This window comes from Scyliorhinus canicula, chromosome 1, assembly GCF_902713615.1.
Source record: "Scyliorhinus canicula chromosome 1, sScyCan1.1, whole genome shotgun sequence".
In the NCBI taxonomy this organism is placed as follows: Eukaryota; Metazoa; Chordata; class Chondrichthyes; order Carcharhiniformes; family Scyliorhinidae; genus Scyliorhinus; species Scyliorhinus canicula.
This window is the reverse complement of record NC_052146.1, coordinates 128,922,490-128,946,021: the sequence shown is the minus strand read 5'-3', so window position 1 is coordinate 128,946,021 and position 23,532 is coordinate 128,922,490. Positions and strand designations below refer to the sequence as shown.

Below are 23,532 nucleotides of genomic sequence, written 5' to 3'. Positions count from 1 at the left end.
TTTGAACGTTTTCAAGATAGAACTTTGCGTTAACAAACTTATTTCAGGCATTGAGCCTGTTTCAAATAGGAGCATTTGACCCAGAACTCTCATTGCCCAGGGTGGGAGGGAACGGTGTCATTGTACAGAGGATGTGTGGGAACCCCCTGGAATTCCCCATGCAAGGACTGCACAGGAACTGCCTGTGAAGTTCAAACTTCTGATGGGCAGTTACTCTTCACAGGGAACCATTTGATAGTCTGATTTAAACCAGAGTCTCCGGATGCTTCTGACTCTCTTAGTAGAATAGTTACCCAAGAAAAGTTAGAAGGATTAAAACAACTTCTAACTCATGGATAATTATAATACTGATCCCCCACTGGATGCCAGATTGCACACCCTACCCCTCAATGGACCAACTCCTCCATGACTACACATACCCCATCATGGACCCCTCATCTAATCCCCCAACGGTCTACCCTTCGATTAAAAGGAAAAGATTTTAAAAAGACGAGAGTTAACAAAGTGAGTGTTCTCGACAGGGTGGGTGTGGAGAGGATGTTTCCTTCTGTGGGAGAACCTAGAACCAGGGAATCACTGTTCAAAGAAAACAGGTCACCCATTTATGAAAAGGGACAGAATTCTACCCCCTCTCCGGCCAAATCTTACCCACTTACCGTGCACATGTAACTTCTCCCTGGCTTCTCAAACTGGCTGGGGCCTTCAAACTTACCTGGCTTACAGCAGCTAATGCTGTAACATTGGGATGGCTTCACCCCCCCCCCCCCCCCTCCCCCTCTATGCTACATTGAAGAGAGCCAGGAGCTGATACACTGAACATTTCTTAGCAGGTGCAGGTTGGGAGAGAATTGTGAAGCTCCCGACTGAGGGACGTGAAGAGGAACTAGTGGCAACGCGACTGTGATTGACACCCCACTCAAGTTCTAGCCCAACTTTCAAAATTTCATTCAGCAAATAAATGGGAGGCTTTTATCAATCGGGCCATAGATTACAAAAGCAGGGAGGTTATGTTAGAGTTGTATAGAACTTTGGTGAGGCCACAGCTGGAGTACTGTGTGCAATTTTGGTCGCCACATTATAGGAAGGATGTGATTGCACTGGAGCGGGTGCAGAGGGGATTCACCAGAATGTAGCCTGGGATGGAACATTTAAGTTATGAAGAGAGGCTAGATAGACTTGGGATGTTTTGTTTGGAGCAGAAAAGACTGAGATGCGACCTGATTTAGGCATACAAGATTATGAGGAGCATGGACAGGGTGGATAGGGAGCAACTGTTCCCCTTAGTTGAAGGGTTAGTTATGAGAGGACACATGTTCAAAGTGAGGGGTGGATGGTTTAGGGGGGATTTGAGGAAAAACGTTTTTACCCAGGGGGTGGTGATGGTCTGGAATACACTGCCTGGCAAGTTGCCTCACATCCTTTAAAAAGTACCTGGATGAGCACTTGGCACGTCATAACATTCAAGGCTATGGGCCGAGTTCTGGCAAATGGGATTAGGTGGGCAGGTCAGCACCTTTCATGCATTGGTGCAGACTCGATGGGCTGAAGGGTGTCTTCTGCACTGTAGTGTTTGTGATTCAGGAAACATTGAGCATGCCCAGGAAATGTGCATCAACTGGAAGCATAACATGAGAGTTCTCAGTTCTTTTTGTCCAGTCTTAATGCTCAGGAAACTATCGCTCATGAGATATTAGGCAGAAGAAAATCATCTGTGAGAACTCAGGTTGCTTCTCAGATGAATGCACAGTGTGCTAACCTCTGTTGAATATCATTTTTATTCTTGTAAATCGTTTCCACATCGTTTTTAATCTACAAAACTGGGGTGAATAATGAATTGAGACACCATTCTCCATGGAGAGGGCAAGGAAAACTCAAAGGCTAATTCATTTCTGCCTTTGCTGTAACATATGTCATTTTATTTGATAATCTATTTATTTTCTCCCGTTGCTCCATCCTCGAGCATCTCTGTGCCATCCCCAATACATCTTCTGCAACATGGAAATGATAGAAGCGGGGGACAGCTGCTTCCAGCCTCTGCTCACTTGGTTCTATAGCCACTGACTGAAAGTCTGCAACAGCAGCCAGCTTTATTCACCCCCCACCCACCCCCGCCATGTTTCCCCTCTACCAGTGGAGAAACATCTGCCTAACAACACCCATGAATCAAGTACCATTTCCATTTTTTTTTACAAGTACTGGGATTTTCACCTTCTAACTGGGTTTGGTTTAAAAGACAGCTGAGCAATAGAGCTCAATCACTTTCTTTCACAAGATAATAAATCACTCAAAATGAGTATCAACAGATGTGGGTTTGGCACGATGGCATAGTGGTTAGCACTGCTGTCTCACAACACCAGGGTTTAATTCCAGCCTTGGGTGACTGTGTGGAGTTTGCACTTCCTCCCCCTGTCTGGGTGGGTTTCCTCTGGGTGCTCCGGCTTCTTCCCACAGTCCAAAGATGTGCAGGTTGGGTGGGGTTACGGGGATGGGGTGGGGTGCAGGGCAGGATATTGGGCCTGTGTGGGATGCTCTTTTGGAGGGTCAATGTAGACTCGATGGGCCAGGCAACCTTCTTCTGCACTGTAGGGATTCTATGGACTGATCAAATCATAGAAATTTGTTTTAATGGAAGGTAGAAAATTATATTGTAACTTCTTAACGAGACATATAAATGCCAACAGTTCCATCGTAACGTCCCCATGAAAAAAAGTTATAAAGCTCAGGAGGCCCAAAAAGGTAAATCCAAAAGAAGTTTAATTTGGTAATAAAAGTAAAGGCCGTGTGGCTACCAGGTCCAAGGCCCAAATCGGGACTGCTGCTCTCGCCAGTCGCAGTCCAGGCTGGCTTTTATGAGGCAATTTTTAGGAGCTGCAGCTGATGGGCCTCCGCCCACTGTCGGGGGAGCTCATATTCCATGAGTCCCACGGAGCAATCAATTGGGGTGACCCGTAGGTCTCATGAGGGTTATTACAGAACTAAATTAAGATGGTTCATCCATTGCTTCAGAAAAAACGAACTAACGTCTGGTCCATGGCAACCATATGCAAACTATCAGACGCGACCCATATTCTTTTAGAACATTTTTCTGCTTAAAATCTGACATACTACCACTGAAATGATGGCTTTTATTTTTAAGCGTGAGCTTCTTAAGCTACAAGGGTTTTGAAGCAAAGCGGTATTACATTGTAAATTACATGATATTTGATTCAGGCAATTGGAGTTTGATTGCTTATGCATGGAAAAATCTGCTTCACCAACAACAGAAAATGTTGATTTTTATTTTTAAACTGCTAAATTGGAAACATTGCATGCAAAGTGTTACATTTGGTTCAACAAAAATCTTGCTAAATTTATTATTTTTTGTTCCCGCAGCCATTGGCAATCAACCGACCACAAGAGGGCATAAGATACCCAAACCTGGGTTCACAGCAATGTCAATCTCATTGCTTGGAAATGAAAGCCTTCTAATCAGAGGTCTACAAAGTAACGAACCGACTGGGGAAGCTCAGCGTCTTTTCCAGCAATTAAACTTCAGATCACAGAAATCTTTAATGATGAACTTGGGGTCTCTGATCAATGCTATCAATATTGAAGATAATTAACAGTGAGGGAGCCGATGACACAAGCAGCAATTTTTTGACAATTACAATTTGATAAAGGCTTTTTCACAGGGTAGAAGGGTCAATTACTAGGGGGCATAGGTTTAAGGTGTGAGGGGCAAGACTGAGAAGAGATGTATGAGGCATGTTTTTTAAACAGAGGGTAGTGGGTGCCTGGAACTCGCTGCCAGAGGAGGTGGTGGAAGCAGGGATGATAGTGACGTTTAAGGAGCGTCTTGACAAATACATGACTAGGATGGGATTAGAGGGATGTGGACCCCAGAAGGGTAGAAGATTTTAGTTTAGACAGGCGCAGGCTTGGAGGGCTGAGGGGCCTGTTCTTGTGCTGTACTTTTCCTTCTTCTTTGTTCGTTGTACAAGTTTGATTATGTGAAGGACATGATCGTCTCTGTCAAGGATCAGGGGCAGGATTCTTCGGAAGCCGGCAGGGCGGGCAACCCCGGCGCGAAGGAGTGGCATGAACCACTCCGGCGTCGGGCCACCCCAAAGGTACGGAATCCTGCGCACCTTCATAGGCTAGGCCGGCGCCAGAGTGGTTCGCGCCGCGCCGGCCAGCGCAGAAGGGGCTTGGCGCCACGCCAACCAGCGCCAAAAGGCCTCCGCCGGCTAGTGCGAGTTGGCGCATGCACGGGAGCACCAGCATGTGCTGGCGTCATCCCAGCGCACGTGCAGGGGGGTTCATCTCCGCGCCGGCCATTGCAGACCGGTACACCAGCCGGCGCGGAGAGATAGAGTGCCACCACAGTACAGGCGCTCCCGTGGATCGGTGGGCTCCGATTGCGGGCCAGGCGACCATGGGAGAACCCCAGATCCCCTGCACCCCCCCGAGGACCCTGGAGGCTGCCCGCGGAGCCAGGCCCCGCCGGTAAGTAGCTGTCGTAACATATGCCGGCGGGATCCGCTGAAACCGGGCGGCCACTCGGTCCATCGCGGGCCGGAGAATCGCTGGGGGGGGGGGGGGGGCGCTGCTAGCGGCCGCCGACTGGCGCGGCCCGATTCCAAAATTAAACAGTATGTGTCTTTAAAATAAATACATGGGACTGGATCTTCCCCTCAGTGTCAGGAACTATGAGTCATGCATTTACCCCAACTTTGCAATCCCAGCCCTGTCACATCCTCCGTCTCTCATGGTATCTTCGTTCCCGGAGTTGTGGGCAGGCATTGTTCAGGTTTTCCACTTCCGTAGGCTGGCCGAAGGCAGCAATGGAGGTGATAAGTCTGGCTGGTTCTCTGGGAGATCAGTCTACTTGTCCATATAGTTTTTAGTCCCCTTAGGTATCACCCGTCACACCCTCACCCACCCTCATGCCTCATGACTTCTCATATCCCATTACCTCTCCATGCTTCGCATGCCCCCCTCATACTCAAATGCACTCCAAGTAAACAAATAGGCACTAAAAACTACAGAATAAAAACTTATTACAACCTCATAAAAGTGTCAATAAAACACAATTAACATTCTTTTTCAAGATGTATCAAAATTTCCTACAGGGCTGAGTCCATTAGTCTGTCTTGGACTTCAGCCAAACATTCATTATGAGACCATCTGTTCATCACCAGGATCAGTTTGAACAGAATGCCAAACATCAGTTTATTCAGCTGAACACCAAGGCTGGATAATGAGTTCATCTCAACAGGATTTGTTCACACATCTTGAAGGGGAGTACCAAATTTGTTTGAATGATACTTCTATGTGCTTGTAATACGTTATTCGTAATTGGTGTGATTTTCAATGCTTGTTTGTTAATTTAGGTATGGTTAAGAAGTGTTAAGATGATTAAAGCATTATTCATTGATAATATCATTGGTTGTTAGATGAGCTGATTTTTCAAAGAAGATTCACAAAGCCTCTTTACGGAAGGAGCACTGGGGTAATAGAAGGGGAGAGAGACATACAGGATATGAGGGGTCATGGAGCAAGCACGAGTATATGAGGTGCATATAAGGGGGTACTAGCAAGTCCTTTTAATAACATACCTGTCAAAACTTTCCTACCTCCTCAGCAGGTTGCCCTCAAGGTTCACAAATGGGGTTCCACAGGCTTTCAAATCCCTCCAGTTCACAATGACAATAGCATGGGGGATTGTTATGTAGCAGAGAACACATCCACACATCCATACTGGTAAACCGTCACATGATGTGTAGTGACATCAGCTGAGTGTTTGCACTCCATCTTAGATTGCATGAACAACACCTCTAAATAAAATCTCTCATTGTGATTGATTTAATCCAGAGTGTGGACAACTCTATTTCTTTTCTCTTTAGGAACATAGGAACATAACAAAAGAGAAAACTCGCGACAAGGATTGAGGCAAGAAAGAACGTCTGAAGATGAAATTTGTTGACAAATTAGTGGAGATGGCGTTGGGAGAAAAGGAAGATTTCATGGGATGTGGGCACCGTTGGCTGGGCCAGCATTTATTGCCCAACCCTGGGGGCATTTAAGAGTCATCCACATTGCAATGGGTCTGCAGTCACATGTAGGCCAGAACATGTAAAGGCAGTAGATTTCCTTCCCTAAAGGACATTAGCAAACCAGGTGGGTTTTTACAACAATCGGCAATGTTTCACATTCTTCATTAGATTTTTAATTCCAGATTTATTTTTAATCAAATTCAAATTTAACTATCTGCTATGGTGGGATTTGATCCCGGATCCTCAGAGCATAGCTCTGGCTCTCTCGATTACTAATCCATGACAATACCCCTAGGCCACTGGCTCCCTAGTCATGAAGAACGACAGTTCAGGGAACCTGCTTGCCGTTGATGTGGGTAATGTCCGGGTTACAGGGACCATGCACGTGGCAAAGCTAAACGGGCAGTGGGGGTTCAGAAGTTTTCCAACTCTGTACAGGCCACTACTTGGTGAAAGTTAAACTAAAATCAGGCAAAAAGGATAAATTCTAGTTGCTTCTGATGAAGGGGATCATATTTGTGCCATACCTTCAAAGGAATCAGAAGGAAGGAAGTTGGTTGAAGTATAGACCTTAGGAGCCGGGATTCGAAATGTCAGGAAAATGGGCATCATGGATGAATGCGATGAAGACTGTGAGACTTTGAACTCATATGAGGAAAGTTTCCAATTATATCAAATTACATCAATTACAGCAAATGAAACACATGGAGGACCATTTCTCAGTTCAGTATGACGTAAAACTTTATGCTCCTACACTATTTAGTTCACTCACCAAAACCAGGAGAAAAGACCTAAATCGAACTAATGAAACCTTTAAAGTCCTTTCTCTCCTATACGGTGTTAATTGCAGAAAGGTTTTTGTTCTACTGCCATAGTCAGGAAGAAGATGAAAGCATTTTACAGTTTGTCGTGACTTGAAGAAGGTTAGAAAAGTATTGCGAGTTTGGTCCAGCACTTGATGATACTCTTTGTGATTGGCTGGTATGTGGACTCCGCAGTGAAGCAATTCAGAGAAAGCTGCTGACTATAAGTGATTTAACTTTTAAAGCTGCTATGGAAAATGCCACATCTATGGAGCTAACAACAAAAGACATAGCGAAGGAAGCAACAAAAGAAGCTTCACAGGAGCACCCAAAGGAAACCCACGCAGACACGGGGAGAATGTGCAAACCCCACACAGACAGATATTCCACACAGATATCACAAGGAACAAGGCTTCAAGAGTACAACTATGTCACTAATGTGCACAGGTTTGGCAATCAGCGGGGGAATGCTGGAGTAGAACAAGCATGCAAGGACTGTGGCAATAAAAGCGCCATATTGCTAAGGCATGTTGGGCTCAGAAAATGTCTCCAACACCAAGAATATGTAAGAATAAAAACACATTTAAACTGACTAGCCATATTTATAAATTAGTAGAGGTATTCAAAACTATCCAAAGACAACGTACCTGAGCTACTGCAAGCGCTGAAGCTAGGTGTCTTGTCAGTGCAGCACGATTAACAATGTTTTTAGACATATCCAAAACTCGAAGGTCACAAGATAAAAATGGAAGTGGATACGGGAGCAGCTGTATCATTAATACCTGAGACATTTTATAATAAAAAGCTGAAGCATCTACCTTTGAAACCATCAAATGTGATCCTAAGGATGTACACTGAGGAGATCATACCATTAAAATTATGTATTATGTTGAAAGTAGAAGCAAATGGGCAGACGGCAAAGTTGTCTCTTCATGTTGCTCATGGATACTTTACTGCTTTTTTTGGTAAAGCATGGTTGGCAAAGATTAGATTCTACTGGGAAGCATTAAATCAACAAGTAGAGCCAAAGCGCAACTAGTAATAACTTCTGGTGAAGTATGAAAAGGTGTTTGAAAATTCATGAGGCTCAAATGACTGGAGTTGAGGTGCACTTAAAAATCAAGCCAAACAGTACACCAAAATGTCTCAAATCTAGAACCATACCATATGCTATTAGACCAAATGTTGAAGCAGAATTAGAAAGACTAGTCCAGACAGGAGTCATTGAACCAGTTTTTACATGTGATTGGGCAACACCAATAGTTCCTGTATTGAAACGTGATCGCTCAGTGAGAATCTGTGGAGATTTTAATACAACTATTAACCCAGTATTGTGCGCAGATCATTAGCAACTGCTGTTGATTGAAGATGTGTTTGCTGGACTCTCTGGAGGACAGAGATTCAGTAAAATTGATCTTTCACATGCATATCTGCAGCCCATCGAGTCTGCACCAGCCCTTGGAAAGAGCACCCCACATAAGCCCATCCCTCCACCCTATCCCTGTAACCCAGTAACCCCAGCCAACCTTTTTGGACAGTAAGAAGTCTTACAATACCAGGTTAAAGTCCAACAGGTTTGTTTCCAACACAAGCTTTCGGAGCGCAGCTCCTTCCTCAGGTGAATGGCGAGGTATGCTCCAGAAACATTTATATAGACAAAGTCAGAGATGCTGGACAATAGAACATAGAACATAGAACAGTACAGCACAGAACAGGCCCTTCAGCCCTCAATGTTGTGCTGAGCCATGATCACCCTACTCAAACCCACATATCCACCCTATACCCGTAACCCAACAACCCCCCCTTAACCTTACTTTTTATTAGGACACTACGGGCAATTTAGCATGGCCAATCCACCTAACCTGCTAACAATGCTTGGAATGCAGGCATTTGCAGGTAATGAAATCATTACAGATCCAGGGAGAGGGATAATCCCAGGTTAAAGAGATGTGAATTGTCTCAAGCCAGAACAGTTGGTAGGATTTTGCAAGTCCAGGGCAGATGTTGGGGGGTGGATGTAATACGACATGAATCCAAGATCCCTGTTGAGGCCGCACTCATGCGTGCGGAACTTAGCTATAAGTTTTTGCTCGGCAATTCTGCGTTGTCGTGTGTCCTGAAGACTGCCTTGGAGAACGCTTACCCGGAGATCAGAGGCTGAATGCCCTTGACTGCTGTTCCGCACGCATGACTGCGGCCTCCACAGGGATCTTGGAATCATGTCGCATTACATCCACCCCCCACCATCTGCCCTGGACTTGCAAAATCCTACCAACTGTTCTGGCTTGAGACAATTCACACCTCTTTAACCTGTGACCATCCCTCTCCCTGGATCTGTAATGATTTGATTACCTGCAAATGCCTGCATTCCAAGCATTGTCCAGTATCTCTGACTTTGTCTATATAAATGTTTCTGGAACATACCTCGCCATTCACCTGAGGAAGGAGCTGCGCTCCGAAAGCTCATGTTGGAAACAAACCTGTTGGACTTTAACCTTGTGTTGTAAGACTTCTTACTGTGCTCACCCCAATCCAATGCCGGCATTTCCACATCATGGCCACCATCGACACCGCAAACTGCCGGCTCAAAGTGGAGCGGATCTCCAGGAAGATCGCACATATAGACACTGACATTAAGTTTCTACAAAGATGCAAAAAAGAGGATAAGATCCCGAAAGGGCTACAGATCACAAACCCACTCAAGTCAACCTACAACACAGACTGCGCTGAAAGACTCTGCCGCCGCACCTCTGTCAAACTCCTCAAACACCTCGTACACCAGCTCTACAGCAGCCGACGCAACCTGGAAACCAAGATAGAGGCCATATTCTCAAATTGCGCTCAAGACACAGCAGACCAGCTGCGTAACACCGCCAAACAGGTGAGACAACGATACTATGCCACCTATATGCACACCAAGAACAGGAAGCTTGAGAAACGCGGCATCACCACCAGCAGCAACCAAGCCTCCCCCAGTACCACAGTTGAAAACAATACAGGGAAATCTATTGTCAACTTGTCAGACTACAACCTTCAACCAGATGAAATCGAAGTCCTCAGCAGAGGGCTCAATTTCTGCACCACCACCAAAATGGACCCCATCAGTCTCGCAGCAGACACGGAGGAATTCATCAGGCGAATGAGGCTCCGGGAATTCTTCCACAGACCGCAAGAGGCCGACAGCGAACCCAAAGAGACGACCAATGAACCGGAACAGCAGACCGCGAGATCTGCGGTGCAGCAAACTAAAAGGAAAGAGTCGAATTGGACCCCTCCGGAAGGCCGCTGCCCTAGACTCGACATGTATGCTGGAGCCGTCAGAAGTCGTGTCAATGCCAGATTCATCAGTCGCAAGGCAGCCCCGAACGTCACCCAAGTACAACGCAACGCCATCTGTGCTCTCAAAACCAACCGCAACATCGTCATCAAACCAGCAGACAAAGGAGGGGCCACCGTCATACTGATCAGAACGGACTACTGCAAAGAAGTGTACCGACAACTCAACAACCAGGAACACTACAGACAGTTACCCGCAGATCCAACCAAGGAACACATCCGCCAACTCAACAGACTGATCAGGACCTTGGATCCAGACCTTCAGAGCACCCTATGTGCTCTCATCCCACGTAATCCCCGCATTGGAGATCTCTACTACCTCCCAAAAATACACAAGGCCAACACACCAGGCCATCCTATCGTTTCAGGCAATGGGACCCTGTGTGAGAATCTCTCTGGCCACATCGAGGGCATCTTGAAACCCATCGTACAAGGTACACCCAGCTTCTGTCGCAACACGACGGACTTCCTACAGAAACTCAGCATCCATGGACCAGTTGAACCAGGAACATTCCTCGTCACAATGGATGTCTCGGCACTGTACACCAGCATCCCCCATGGCGACGGCATTGCTGCAACAGTCTCAGTACTCAACACCGACAACTGCCAATCTCCAGACGCAATTCTGCATCCGCTTCATTCTAGATCACAACGTCTTCACCTTCGTCAACAAATTCTTCATTCAGATGCACGGAAAAGCCATAGGGACCAAATTCGCACCTCAATATGCCAACATCTTCATGCACAAGTTTGAACAAGACTTCCTCACCACAAAGGACCTGCAACCGATGTTATACAACAGATACATCGATGACATTTTTTTCCTTTGGACCCACAGCGAAGAATCACTGAAACGACTACACGATGAGATCAATAAATTCCATCCCACCATCAGACTCACCATGGACTATTCTCCAAATTCAGTTGCATTCTTGGACACACTCATCTCCATCAAGGACGGTCACCTTAGCACTTCGCTTTACCGCAAGCCCATGGATAACCTCACGATGCTCCACTTCTCCAGCTTTCACCCGAAACACATTAAAGAAGCCATCCCCTATGGACAAGCCCTCCGTATACACAGGATCTGCTCAGACGAGGAGGAGCGTAACAGACACCTACAGATGCTGAAAGATGCTCTCGTACGAACGTAATATGGCGCTCGACTCATCGATCGACAGTTCCAACGCGCCACAGCAAAACACCGCACCGACCTCCTCAGAAGACAAACACGGGACACCACTGACAGAGTACCCTTCGTCATCCAGTACTTTCCTAGGGTGGAGAAACTACAACATCTTCTTCGCAGCCTTCAACACATCATCAATGAAGATGAACATCTTGCCAAGGTCATCCCCACACCCCCACTACTGGCCTTCAAACAACCGTGCAACCTCAAACAAACCATTGTGTGCAACAAATTACCCAGCCTTCAGAACAGCGACCACGACACCACACAACCCTGCCAGGCAATCTCTGCAAGACATGCCAGATCATCGACTTGGACACCACCATTACACGTGGTAACACCACCCACCAGGTACGCGGCACATACTCGTGCGACTCGACCAATGTAGTCTACCTCTTACGCTGCAGGAAAGGATGTCCCGAAGCGTGGTACATTGGCGAGACCATGCAGACACTGCGACAACGAATGAACGGGCATCGTGCGACAATCACCAGACAGGAATGTTCCCTTCCAGTCGGGGAACACTTCAGCAGTCAAGGACATTCAGCCTCTGATCTCCGGGTAAGCGTTCTCCAAGGCGGTCTTCAGGACACGCGACAACGCAGAATTGCCGAGCAAAAACTTATAGCTAAGTTCCGCACACATGAGTGCGGCCTCAACAGGGATCTTGGATTCATGTCGCATTACATCCACCCCCCACCATCTGCCTGGACTTGCAAAATCCTACCAACTGTTCTGGCTTGAGACAATTCACACCTCTTTAACCTGTGACCATCCCTCTCCCTGGATCTGTAATGATTTGATTACCTGCAAATGCCTGCATTCCAAGCATTGTCCAGCATCTCTGACTTTGTCTATATAAATGTTTCTTGAACATACCTCGCCATTCACCTGAGGAAGGAGCTGCGCTCCGAAAGCTAGTGATTTGAAATAAACCTGTTGGACTTTAACCTGGTGTTGTAAGACTTCTTACTGTGCTCACCCCAGTCCAACGCCGGCATCTCCACATCATGGCAACCTTTTTGGACACTAATTTATCATGGCCAATCCATGCAACCTACACATCTTTGGACTGTGGGAGGAAACCAGAGCACCCAGAGGAAACCCACGCAGACTTGAGGGCTCCGCACAGACAGTGACCCAAGTCGGAATCGAACCTGGGATCCTGGAGCTAAGCAACTGTGCTAACCACTGTGCTACCATGCTGATCTTGTGACGAATGTGGCGACAGAATCACAGCCTCCTACACAACTGATGCGGTAACAATTGCACACAGAAACACAAAATGGTACAAAAGAGGCTTTATTACCGCGAGATGTTATTCCCTCAACTGCAGCTGTAAAATGGCAGCTCAGGAGAGCTTATGAATATTTATACTGCTCCCTGTGGATTGAGTCTGACCGGCGGTCTGACGGTGCATTGAGAGCGACGCAGCAGTGGTGGCGACGTCTGGACAGGTGGTGTCGGTGTCAACGGCATCGGTGGTGGCGGTGTTGGTGCTGGCCAGTGGCTGGACGACTCCGGGAGCATGCCGAAATCTTCCATGTCCTCTAGTGTGGGCGGGGAATGAGGGATGGACCTGGTGGGGCTGACGTTGGGGGCGCCGGGGAAAAGGAGAGTGGCACGTGGGTGGGGAGTTGTGTGGGCATGGGATCGGCACCCGAGGGAGCCAGGTCCCTGAGCGAGACTGTATCCTGGCGGCCGTCGGGGAACTCCACGTAGGCGTACTGGGGGTTCGCGTGGAGCAGGCGTACCCTGTCCACCAGAGGGTCCACCTTGTGGAGTCTGACATGCCTACGAAGTAGGATGGGCCCTGGAGCTGCGAGCCACGTCGGGAGCAACACACCGGATGTAGACTTTCTAGGGAAGGTAAAAACACGTTCATGGGGTGTGTTGTTAGTCGCGGTGCACAGCAGTGACCAAATGGAGTGGAGTGCATCAGGGAGGACCTGCTGCCAGCGAGCGGCTGGGAGGTTCCTGGACCGTAGGGCTAGCTGGACGGCCCTCCATACCGTCCCATTCTCCCTTTCTACCTGGCCGTTTCCCCGTGGGTTGTAGCTGGTCGTCCTTCTGGAGGCGATACCCCTGCTGAGCAGGTACTGACGCAGCTCATCGCTCATGAATGAGGATCCCCTGTCACTGTGGATGTAGTCGAGGAAACCGAACAGAGTGAATATGGAATCAAGGGCCTTGATGACGGTGGCAGACGTCATATCCGGGCATGGGATAGCGAAAGGGAACCTAGAGAATTCATCGACCACACTAAGGATGTACGTGTTGTGGTCGGTGGAGGGGAGGGGCCCTTTGAAATCCACACTGAGGCGTTCAAAGGGGCGGGACGCTTTCGCCAGGCGTACACGGTCTGGCCGGTAGAAGTGCAGCTTGCACTCAGCACAGATCTGGCTGTCTCTGGTGACTGTCCGTACTCCCTCGACGGAGTAGGGCAGATTGCGGGCTTTGATTAGGTGGTACAACCGAGTGACCCCCGGATGGCAAAGGCTCTCGTGCAAGGCACGGAGCTGGTTCACTTGTGAGCACATGTACCTCAGGAGAGGGCGTCTGGGGGCTCGTTGAGCTTTCCGGGGCGATACAGGATCTCATAATTATAGGTGGAGAGCTCGATTCTCCACCGCAAGATTTTGTCGTTTTTGATCTTGCCCCGCTGCGTGTTGTTGAACATGAAGGCTACCGACCATTGGTTAGTGAGGAGGGTAAACTTCCTGCCGGCCAGGTAATGCCTCCAGTGCCGCACCGCCTCAACGATAGCCTGGGCCTCCTTTTCAACAGAGGAATGTCGAATTTCGGAGGCATGGAGGGTACGGGAAAAGAATGCTATGGGTCTGCCTGCCTGGTCTAGAGTAGCGGCAAGGGCGACATCTGAAGCATAGCTCTGTACTTGGAAGGGCAGTGTCTCATCTACTGCGTGCATACCGGCCTTGGCTATGTCTGAGCGAATATGGGCGAAGGCCTGTTGTGCCTCGGCCGCGAGGGGAAATTGCGTGGACTGGATCAGTGGGCGGGCCTTGTCCGCGTATTGTGGGACCCACAGGGCGTAGTAAGAAAAGAACCCTAGGTATCGTTTGAGAGCCTTGGGGCAGTGGGGGAGGGGAAGCTCCATGAGGGGGAGCATGCGGTCTGGATCGGGCCCCAGTAGTCCGTTTTGGACTACGTAGCCGAGGATGGCTAAGCGGTCTGTGCTGAATACGCACTTCTCCTTGTTGTAAGTGAGATTGAGGAGAGATGCGGTGTGGAGAAATTTGGCAAGGTTGGCGTCATGGTCCTGCTGGTCGTGGCCGCAGATGGTGACATTATCTAAGTACGGAAACGTGGCCCGCAGTCCGTACCGCAGTCCGGACCATTCGGTCCATTTCTCATTGAAAGACCGAGACACCGTTAGTGACGCCGAAGGGAACCCTAAGGAATTGATAGAGGCAACCGTCCGCCTCGAAGGCAGTGTAGGGATGGTCCGATTTACGAATGAGAAGCTGATGGTAGGCGGATTTCAGGTCAATTGTCGAGAAGACCCGGTACTGTGCAATCTGATTGACCATATCAGATATGCGAGGGAGGGGGTACGCGTCGAGCTGCGTGTACCGGTTGATGGTCTGGCTGTAGTCCACGACCATCCTGTGTTTCTCCCCAGTTTTAACCACCACCACTTGGGCTCTCCAGGAGCTGTTGCTGGCCTCGACAATACCCTCCCGAAGCAGCCGCTGGACTTCGGACCCGATGAAGTTTTGTCCTGGGTGTTGTACCGTCTGCTCCTGGTGGCGACGGGTTTGCAATCTGCAGTCAGATTGGCAAAGAGGTAGGGAGGGTCAACCTTGAGGGTCGTGAGGCCGCAAACAGTGAGGGGAGGTAGGGGTCCGCAGAATTTGAGGGTGAGGCTCTGGAGGTTACATTGGAAGTCCAGGCCCAGTAAAAGTGTCGCACAGAGGTTGGGGAGAACGTACAGGCGGAAACGGCTGAATTCCATGCCTTTTACGGTGAGTTTGACCAGACAGAAGCCCCGGATCAGGACAGAGTGGGATCCGGAGGCCAGGGAGATCTGCTGGTTGGCGGGATGGACCACGAGGGAGCAGCGCCTTACTGTGTCCGGATGAATGAAGCTGTCGGTGCTCCCGGAGTCAAGTAGGCAGTAGGTCGCGTGGCCGTTGATGAGTACCGTCGTTGAAGCGGTAGCCAGGTTGTGAGGACGAGATTGGTTGAGCGTCATGGAGACGAGTAGCAGGCAATCGCCCGAAGAGTCCGAAGATTCCAATGAGTAGCGGCAGCGACCTGGGTCCCGTGGTCCAGTCCCGAGGGAGCACAAAATGGCGGCGTCCAAAGTCCCTGCGGGGAAGAAGATGGCGGCGCCAATGCAGCGCACGTTGTGGGGGCGGGGCAAGATGGCGGCACCCACTGATCGCACGTTGCGGGGGCGGGGCAAGATGGCGGCGCCCACTGACCGCACGGGGAGTCGGGGGAGGAAGAGGGCGGCACCCACGGTGCGCACATTGCGGGGGCGGCGAAAGATGGCAGTGCTCACTGATCGCACGTGGCCCCAGGAGCTGCGGACGGCGGGGCCCATTGTGAGATCGGCTGGGGAGAGGGGGAGAGGTCGGGCGCAATAGTGGCAACAGCGCGGGCCTGACACACCGCTGCAAAGTGGCCTTTCTTGCCACAAGATTTGCAGGTCGCGCGCGGGCTGGGCAGCGCTGGCGGGGGTGCTTCTGCTGGCTGCAGAAGTAGCAGCGGGGGGCCCCAGGGTGCGCGGTATGGCGTGTAGCGCAGGCATTCTGCGCGGGAGCGGCCCCAGTCAGGGGGGTGGTGGTTGTGGGGTCCACGAGGGGTAGGATGGGTGGGCCGCGTGGTAGGATGAGTGGGCGAGGTAGGCTTGCACGTTACGGGAAGCGGCTGTCATAGAGAGCGCTAAAGTCTTTGTCGCCGCTAGATCGAGCACGGCCCCTTCCAGCAGTCGCTGCCGGATGGGGTCCGATGCGATACCCGTCACAAAGGCATCTCGCATGAGGAGATTCGAATGTTCCATAGCCGAGACGGCCTGGCACTCGCAGTCCCGTACTAGAGGGATAAGGGCCCGCCAGAAGTCCTCAATCGACTCACCCGGTTGCTGGGCGCAAGTGGAGAGTACGTGCCTCGCAAACAGAGTGTTCGTCAAGTGGACATAATTTTCTTTGAGCAGTTCCATAGCACGGGCGTAGGTCGGCGCGTCCTGTATCAGCGGGAACATGCTGGAGCTCAACCTTGAGTAAAGTAGTTGCACTTTCTGAGCTTCCGATGGTGAAGGGTCTGCTGAGGTGATGTAGGCCTCGAAGACAGCCAGCCAGTGGTTAAAGTCTTTCCTGGAGTTCGGCGATTGCGGATCCAGCTGCAGGCGGTCGGGTTTAAATCTGATGTCCATGATGTGGGAAATCTCACGGTAATAAATTGATGCGCTAACAATTGCACACAGAAACACGAAACAGTACAAAAGAGGCTTTATTGCCGTGAGATGTTATTCCCTCAACTGCAGCTGTAGAATGGCAGCTCAGGAGAGTTTATGAATATTTATTCTGCTCCCTGTGGGCGGAGCTAGTCGGCAGAGGCTTCCCAGCAAACCTGTAATAGCAGGTACTATTGTACATCCCCTAATAGAGGCACACACATGTGGTGGATCACAACAACAACATTGTGACACACAAAGGTCTGTTTAATCACAGAAGACTTCCTTTAGGAATAACATCTACTACTGCACTTTTTCAGAGATCTGGGGATCAAAGTCTAAGTGGGCTGAATGGAGTGCACTCTTATTTAAATGATATACTGATCGCCCGTTCAAGAGAACATGAACACTTGCCGAATTTGGAAGCTACTCTGAAGTGTTTACAGAGCGACAACCTGAGAGTTAAAAAGGAAAAGTGTGACTTTTTCGAGTCATGCATTAATTACCTGGGTCATATCAGAATAAAGATGGCTTACATAAGTAACAGAAAAAGATAGTGGCAATCTTAGAAGCACCACATCCTCAAAATGTGATACAATTATGGTAGGTTTCCGGATTGATCAATTATTATCGTACATCCGTGTCAAATTTAGCAACATGATTGAAGCCTTTACACACTTTGCTTTGTGCAAATAGGCATGACACTGATCAGAAGAATGCGAAAGTGCATACAATGAGGAAAAAGATGCCAAACAGAAGTCAGATCTGTTGGTTCATAATCCCAAGATGAAGCTGCTACTTGCTTGTGGGGCCTCACCCTATGGGGTTGGTGCAGATGTTTCACACATAATGCCATCAAGAGAGGAACAACTAATGGTATTTGCTTCACGAACCAGCTCAGAAATAAATTCTGCTCAGCTAGAAAAAGAGGCTTTGAGCATCACTTTCGGGGTAAGAACATTCCACCACTTATGGATGTCATTTTGCTCGTTTGACGGATCATTGACCCTTGACAGCAATCTTTGGGCCTGTAAAGTTGTACCTTCTTTGACAGCTAATAGATTATAAAGATGGTCTTTGACATTGTTAAGACACACGTACGATGTCCAATATCGCAAGTCAGAGCAGCATGCAAATGCTGACGCTTTGTCAAGATTGCTGCTACAAGCCAAGCATGAACCTAAAGAACATTTCGTCAACATCCTGTATTTCTCACCAGTGGATAAATTACCTGTGACTTCATCTCAAGTTCAGAGATACACAATGATGGGGAAGGTAATGGACTTAGTTCAAAAAGGAACGCTGCCAGATGTTCATATGAAAAATCCAGACCTGAGCCCTACATCCCAGTTGACCAGATAGAATGGAGTTGTATTATGGGGAATCTGTGTGATTATTCCTCCGTGCTTGTATAGTAAAGTCCTTGACCAACTACATGAGGGGCATTCTGGTGTGGTGAGGATGAAGGAACTGGCACGCAGTTATTTTTGGTGGTCAGTATTAGATGTTCAAATTGAAGAGAAAGTAGGTCAATGTCAATCCTGTGCAAAACATTTTTAAAAATATGTTATCATGGTATTTATATAAACAACAAACAAAACAAATAAGAGCAGAAGCAAAATTGTATAACACAGTAAATAACCAGCACCCACACTCATCCCCTCCTCCAGTCCTACCTTACCCGTTTTTAATTCCCTCCCCTCCCCTTCCCCTCTTTCTCCTTTGCTAACTCCTCAATCCTCCTTAAAGAAGTCGAAAAACGGCTTCCACCTCCTGGCGAACCCATCAACCGACCCTCTCAAGGTGAACTTAATCTAATCCAACCTCAGGAATTCCACCAGGTCCCTCCCCCACACTCCTGCTTTTGCGGCTCCGAGTCCCTCCACCCAAGCAAACTCCGCCACCGGGCAATCAGGGAGTCAAAGGAAAAGTCATTGTCCTTTCTTGCCCCCTGGACTCCTGGGTCTTCCGACACCCCGAATATCGCTACCTCTGGGCTTGGGGATACCTTTACCCCAACACCTCAGGCATTATGGGTGGGATTCTCCCACAATCAGCGGGATGGCCCGACGCTGGTGCCAAGGGCGGTGCGAACCACTCCAGCGTCGGACCATCCCGGTAAAGGTATTGGGGTGTTGGGGTAAAGGTATCCCCAAGCCCAGAGGTAGTGATATTCGGAAGTTGCGGAATCCTCTGCACTTCCGGGGGTTAGGCCGGCGGCGGAGGGGTTGGCGCCGCGTCAACAAGCGGCGAAGGGATGAACCGTTGGCATGTTCTGGCGCATGCACAGGGGGTGTCTTCTCCATGCCGGCCATGGCAGAGCCCTGCAGAGGCCGGCGTGGAAGGAGGGAGTGCCCCCAAGGCACAGGCCTGCCTGCAGATTGATGGGCCCCAATCGCAGGCCAGGACACCGTGGGCCCCCCGCCAGGGCCGGATCCTCCCGCGCACCCCCCCCCCCCCCGCCCTCCCGAGGGCTCCACTAGACGCACTCCCAGCCAGGTCCCGCATGCGGGACTATGTCCATTTAACGCCAGTGGGACTGGCCAGAAACTGATGGCCGCTCGGCCCATCAGGTCCCGGAGAATTGCCGGGGAGCCCGCTGCCAACGGCCCCCGACCGGGGTGGCGTAAACCCCCCCACCTCCTGAAAACTGGTGCCAGAGAATACGGCAACCGGTGTCGGAGAAAATCCCATCCTATGTCTGCGAACCCCTGCCAGAACACCTTCAGTTTCGGGCATGCCCAAAACATGTGGACACGGTTCGCAGGCCTCCCCGCGCACCGCCAACGCGTGTCCTCTACATCCTCAAAGAACCTACTCATCCTAGCCACTGCCACATGCGGCCTGTGGACTACTTTAAACTGAATAAGACTGAGCCTTGCACATGATGAGGACATGTTAACAATCCCCCCCCCCCCCTCCCGCCACACAGCTTGTCCTCCCACATCCGTTTCACATCTCCTATTGGGGCACTTCCAAGTCCATCAGCTCTTTGTAAACCTCAGGCACCTTCCCTTCCCATACCCCCTCCATTGACAACACCTTATCCTGCAACCTGGGAAAGGATGGCACCTCCCTCCTCACGAAATCCCGGATCGGTAAGTACCTAAAACCATTCCCCCTGGGCAGCTCATACTCCTCCTCCAGGTCCTCTAATTTCGCAAAGCTGCCCCCTACAAACAGATCCCCAAACCACTCAATCCCCACCTGCCACCACCCCCGAAACCTCGCCCACCGGTGCAAACCTATGTTTATCACAAATCGATGCCCACACCAAGGCGTCCTCCAATCTCAAATGCTGCCTCTACTGCCCCCAAACCCTCAAGGCAGACACCACCACTGGGCTCGCAGGTTACTTGACCGGCAAGAATGGCAGAGGGGCTGTCGACAATGCCCCTAAAGTCATTCCCCTGCAAGAAGCCACCTCCATCCACCCCCATACTGACCCCTCTCCCACTACCCATTTCCTAGCCATAGCGATGTTAGCCGCCCAGTAGTAATTCATTTTATGCGGCAATGTCAATCTTCCTCCTCCTCAGTCCCGCTCCAAAAATGCCCTGTTGACAGGCGGGGTCTTCCCCACCAACACAAACCCCAAGATCAACGCATTGATCTTTTAAAAAAAATCTTTGGAAGAAAATCGGGAGGTTCTGAAGTATAAAGAAGAATTTTGGCAGCACCATCACCTTCACTGTCTACATCCGTCCCGGCAATGACAATGGCAACACATCCCACCTCTTAAAATCCCCCTTCAGCTACTCTGCCAACAGAGCCAAATTTAACTTATGCAGCTGCGCCCAACCCCGTGCCACCTGGATGCCCAAGTACCTGAAACTTGCCCCCACCATCTTGAGCGGCAGCTTCCCCTATCTCTTCCCTTGCCCTCTGGTCTCAATCGGGAACACCGCGCCCTTTCCCATATTCAGCTTGTATCCGGGGACATCATAATCACATTGAGAAGCCTCCTCACATTTGCTGACAATTGCCTTCCTTTCACAAACCCGGTTTGATCCTGACCTATCAATCCCGGGACACAGTCTTCAATTTGCAAAACCAACACCTCCGCCAGCAACCTGGCGCCCACTTTTAACAACGATATCGGACAATAGGATCCTCACTGCTCCGGATCCTTATCTTTAGAACATAGAACAGTACAGCACAGAACAGGCCCTTCGGCCCTCGATGTTGTGCCGAGCCATGATCACCCTACTCAAACCCACGTATCCACCCTATACCCGTAACCCAACAACCCCCCCCCCCCTTAACCTTACTTTTTAGGACACTACGGGCAATTTAGCATGGCCACCTAACCCGCACATCTTTGGACTGTGGGAGGAAACCGGAGCACCCGGAGGAAACCCACGCACACACGGGGAGGACATGCAGACTCCGCACAGACAGTGACCCAGCCGGGAATCGAACCTGGGACCCTGGAGCTGTGAAGCATTTATGCTAACCACTATGCTACCGTGCTGCCCCCTTTCTTTAGTATCAGGGAGATAGACACCTGTAGGGGGGGGATCTCTCTCCTCTCCCAAGCCTCATTATATGCCCTTACCAGTAGCAGTCCCAGATCCTCCCCCAAACTTTTTATAAAATTCCCTGGGAAGTCTTCTGGGCCTACCCTGCCTGCATCGCCCCATACTGTTCATCACCTCCCTCAAACCATTGGGGGTCCCCTGTCCCTCTATCAGGTCCTCGTCCATTTTGGGAAACTCCAACCAATCCAGGAATTGTCCCTTCCCCCGCTTCAGGGGCCGACTCATATAGCTTCCAATGAAATTCCTTAAACACCCCATTCTCCATAACCGGGTCCAGCACCTCCCTTCCCATCTTGTCCTTCACTCTCCCAATCTCCCTTGCTGCCTCCTTTTCCTAGGTTGGTGGGCCAGCATCCTACTCACCTTCTCCCCGTATTCTACCATTATCCCCCTGGCCCTCTGCAACTGCCCTACCGCCTTCCCCGTAGACACCAGCCCAAACTTCATCTTCAGCCTCTGCCTCCCACTCAACAACCCTGCCTCTGTGGCCTCCTAGTACCTCTGTCCACCCTCAGGAGCCTCTTTCACCAACCTTGCCACCTCTGCTCGTTCCGCCTTCACCCTATACGTGCGAATCAAAAAAAACTCTCCCCTAACCACTGCCTTGAGTGTCTCCCACAGCGTGGCGGCCGTGACCTCTCCAGTATCATTGAGTTCCACATCGCCTTGGATGGCAGCCCTCACCAGCTCTCACACCTCCTCATCCGCCAGCAACCCCAACTTCAGCCTCCACTGCAGGCGCTGCCCCCCCCCACTCACAAATCCACTCAGTGCGGTGCGTGGTCTGAGGCCACAATCGCCGAGTACCCCGAGTCGACCACCCCCGCCAACAACGCCTTTTCCGCCACAAAGAAGTCAATCTGGGAGTACACCCTGTGCCCATGAAAAAAGTATGAAAACTCCTTCGCCCTCGGCCTCCCAAACCTCCACAGATCCGCTCCCCTAACAACTCCATGAATCAATTCAGCTCCTTCGCCACCGCTGACACCTTCCCCAACCTCGTGCTCGACCAGTCCAAATTTGGCTCAATGACAGTATTAAAATCCCTCCCATGATCAACCGGTGCGTATCCAGGTCAGAAATCCTACCCAGCACTAACCTCATAAACTCCATATCGCCCTAGTTTGGGGCATAAACATATACCAAAACCTCTGGCATCCCCTCCAGCTTCCCACTCACCATCACAAATCGACCCCCTGATCTGCCACAACGTTCCCCACCTCGAATGCCACCCACGTGTTTACGAGCACCGCCATTCTCCTTATCTTCATATCCAGCCCCGTGTGGAACACCTACCCTACCCATCCTTTCCTCAACCTTGTCTGGCCCCCTATCTTTAAATGCGTCTCTTATAAAAAAGCAACATCCACCTTCAGACTCCTCATGTACGCGAACACATGTGACTGTTTGACCAGCCCATTCAACCCCCTCATGTTCTACGTGCCCAGCCTCACTGGGGGTGCTCCTTGGCCCCCCTCACCTGCCAATCAACCATATCCCTTTTTGGGCCAGCCTCCTGCCCGTGTCACACAATCCTCCAGGCCCACCCTCGGCTGTCCATCGTCATCACTCCCTTTCCTGGTGTGCCACAACAACCACTCCCTTGTCAGCAGCCCCCCTTCCCCCAATAAAACAACAACCCCATCCCCCACCCCTACTCCAACCACCTGACCAACCTCCACTGTGCTCCCATAACTAACCCACCCAGCTAGCCTCCAAGCCTCCTACCCCCATTGATTCCCCTCCCCTATCTCGTTTGCACTCCCTCTAGAAACAAAGAAACAGAAAAATGTGCACTGATGCTCCCCAAGCACCCTGCCACTAAGCCCAACAAAACATTTCAAGGGAGAAAAAGCTCTCCAGCAGCCACCAAAAGAAACCACCTCCTCACACCTTCTCAAAAGGCACTGCACGACAGCACAGTGGTTAGCAGTGTTGCTTCACAGCACCAGGGACCTGGGTTCGATTCCCAGTTTGGGTCACTGTCGGTGTGGAGTCTGCACAATCTCCCCGTGTCTGCGTGGGTTTCCTCCGGGTGCTTCATGGCCACCATTAGAAGTCCAATCCTATGCAAAACTAAGGAGCACTCCACCATTATAACCACTACATCTGTGGGAATGGCAAACTGCAAACACAGTTTGGTTTGTTGACTCCGTGTGATACTTCAGAGATTGTCGAACGACAACAAGCACAAATTGCTAGGTGG

At 50.1% G+C, this 23,532-nt stretch overlaps 1 protein-coding gene across 2 annotated transcripts in view; it reads right to left on the bottom strand.

The window, feature by feature from the left end:
• Window positions 1-23,532, bottom strand: part of stpg1 (sperm-tail PG-rich repeat containing 1) — a 108,789-nt gene that overhangs the window by 71,601 nt on the left and 13,656 nt on the right. The window contains exon 1 of one of the 2 annotated variants that reach the window (XM_038799830.1): window positions 5,598-5,618. The exons of the other annotated variant lie outside the window; for it this stretch is intronic. The gene's annotated coding sequence lies outside the window, so the exon portion shown is untranslated. Of the gene's footprint in view, window positions 1-5,597; window positions 5,619-23,532 lie in introns of those variants that run through there. 2 annotated transcript variants of the gene reach the window in all.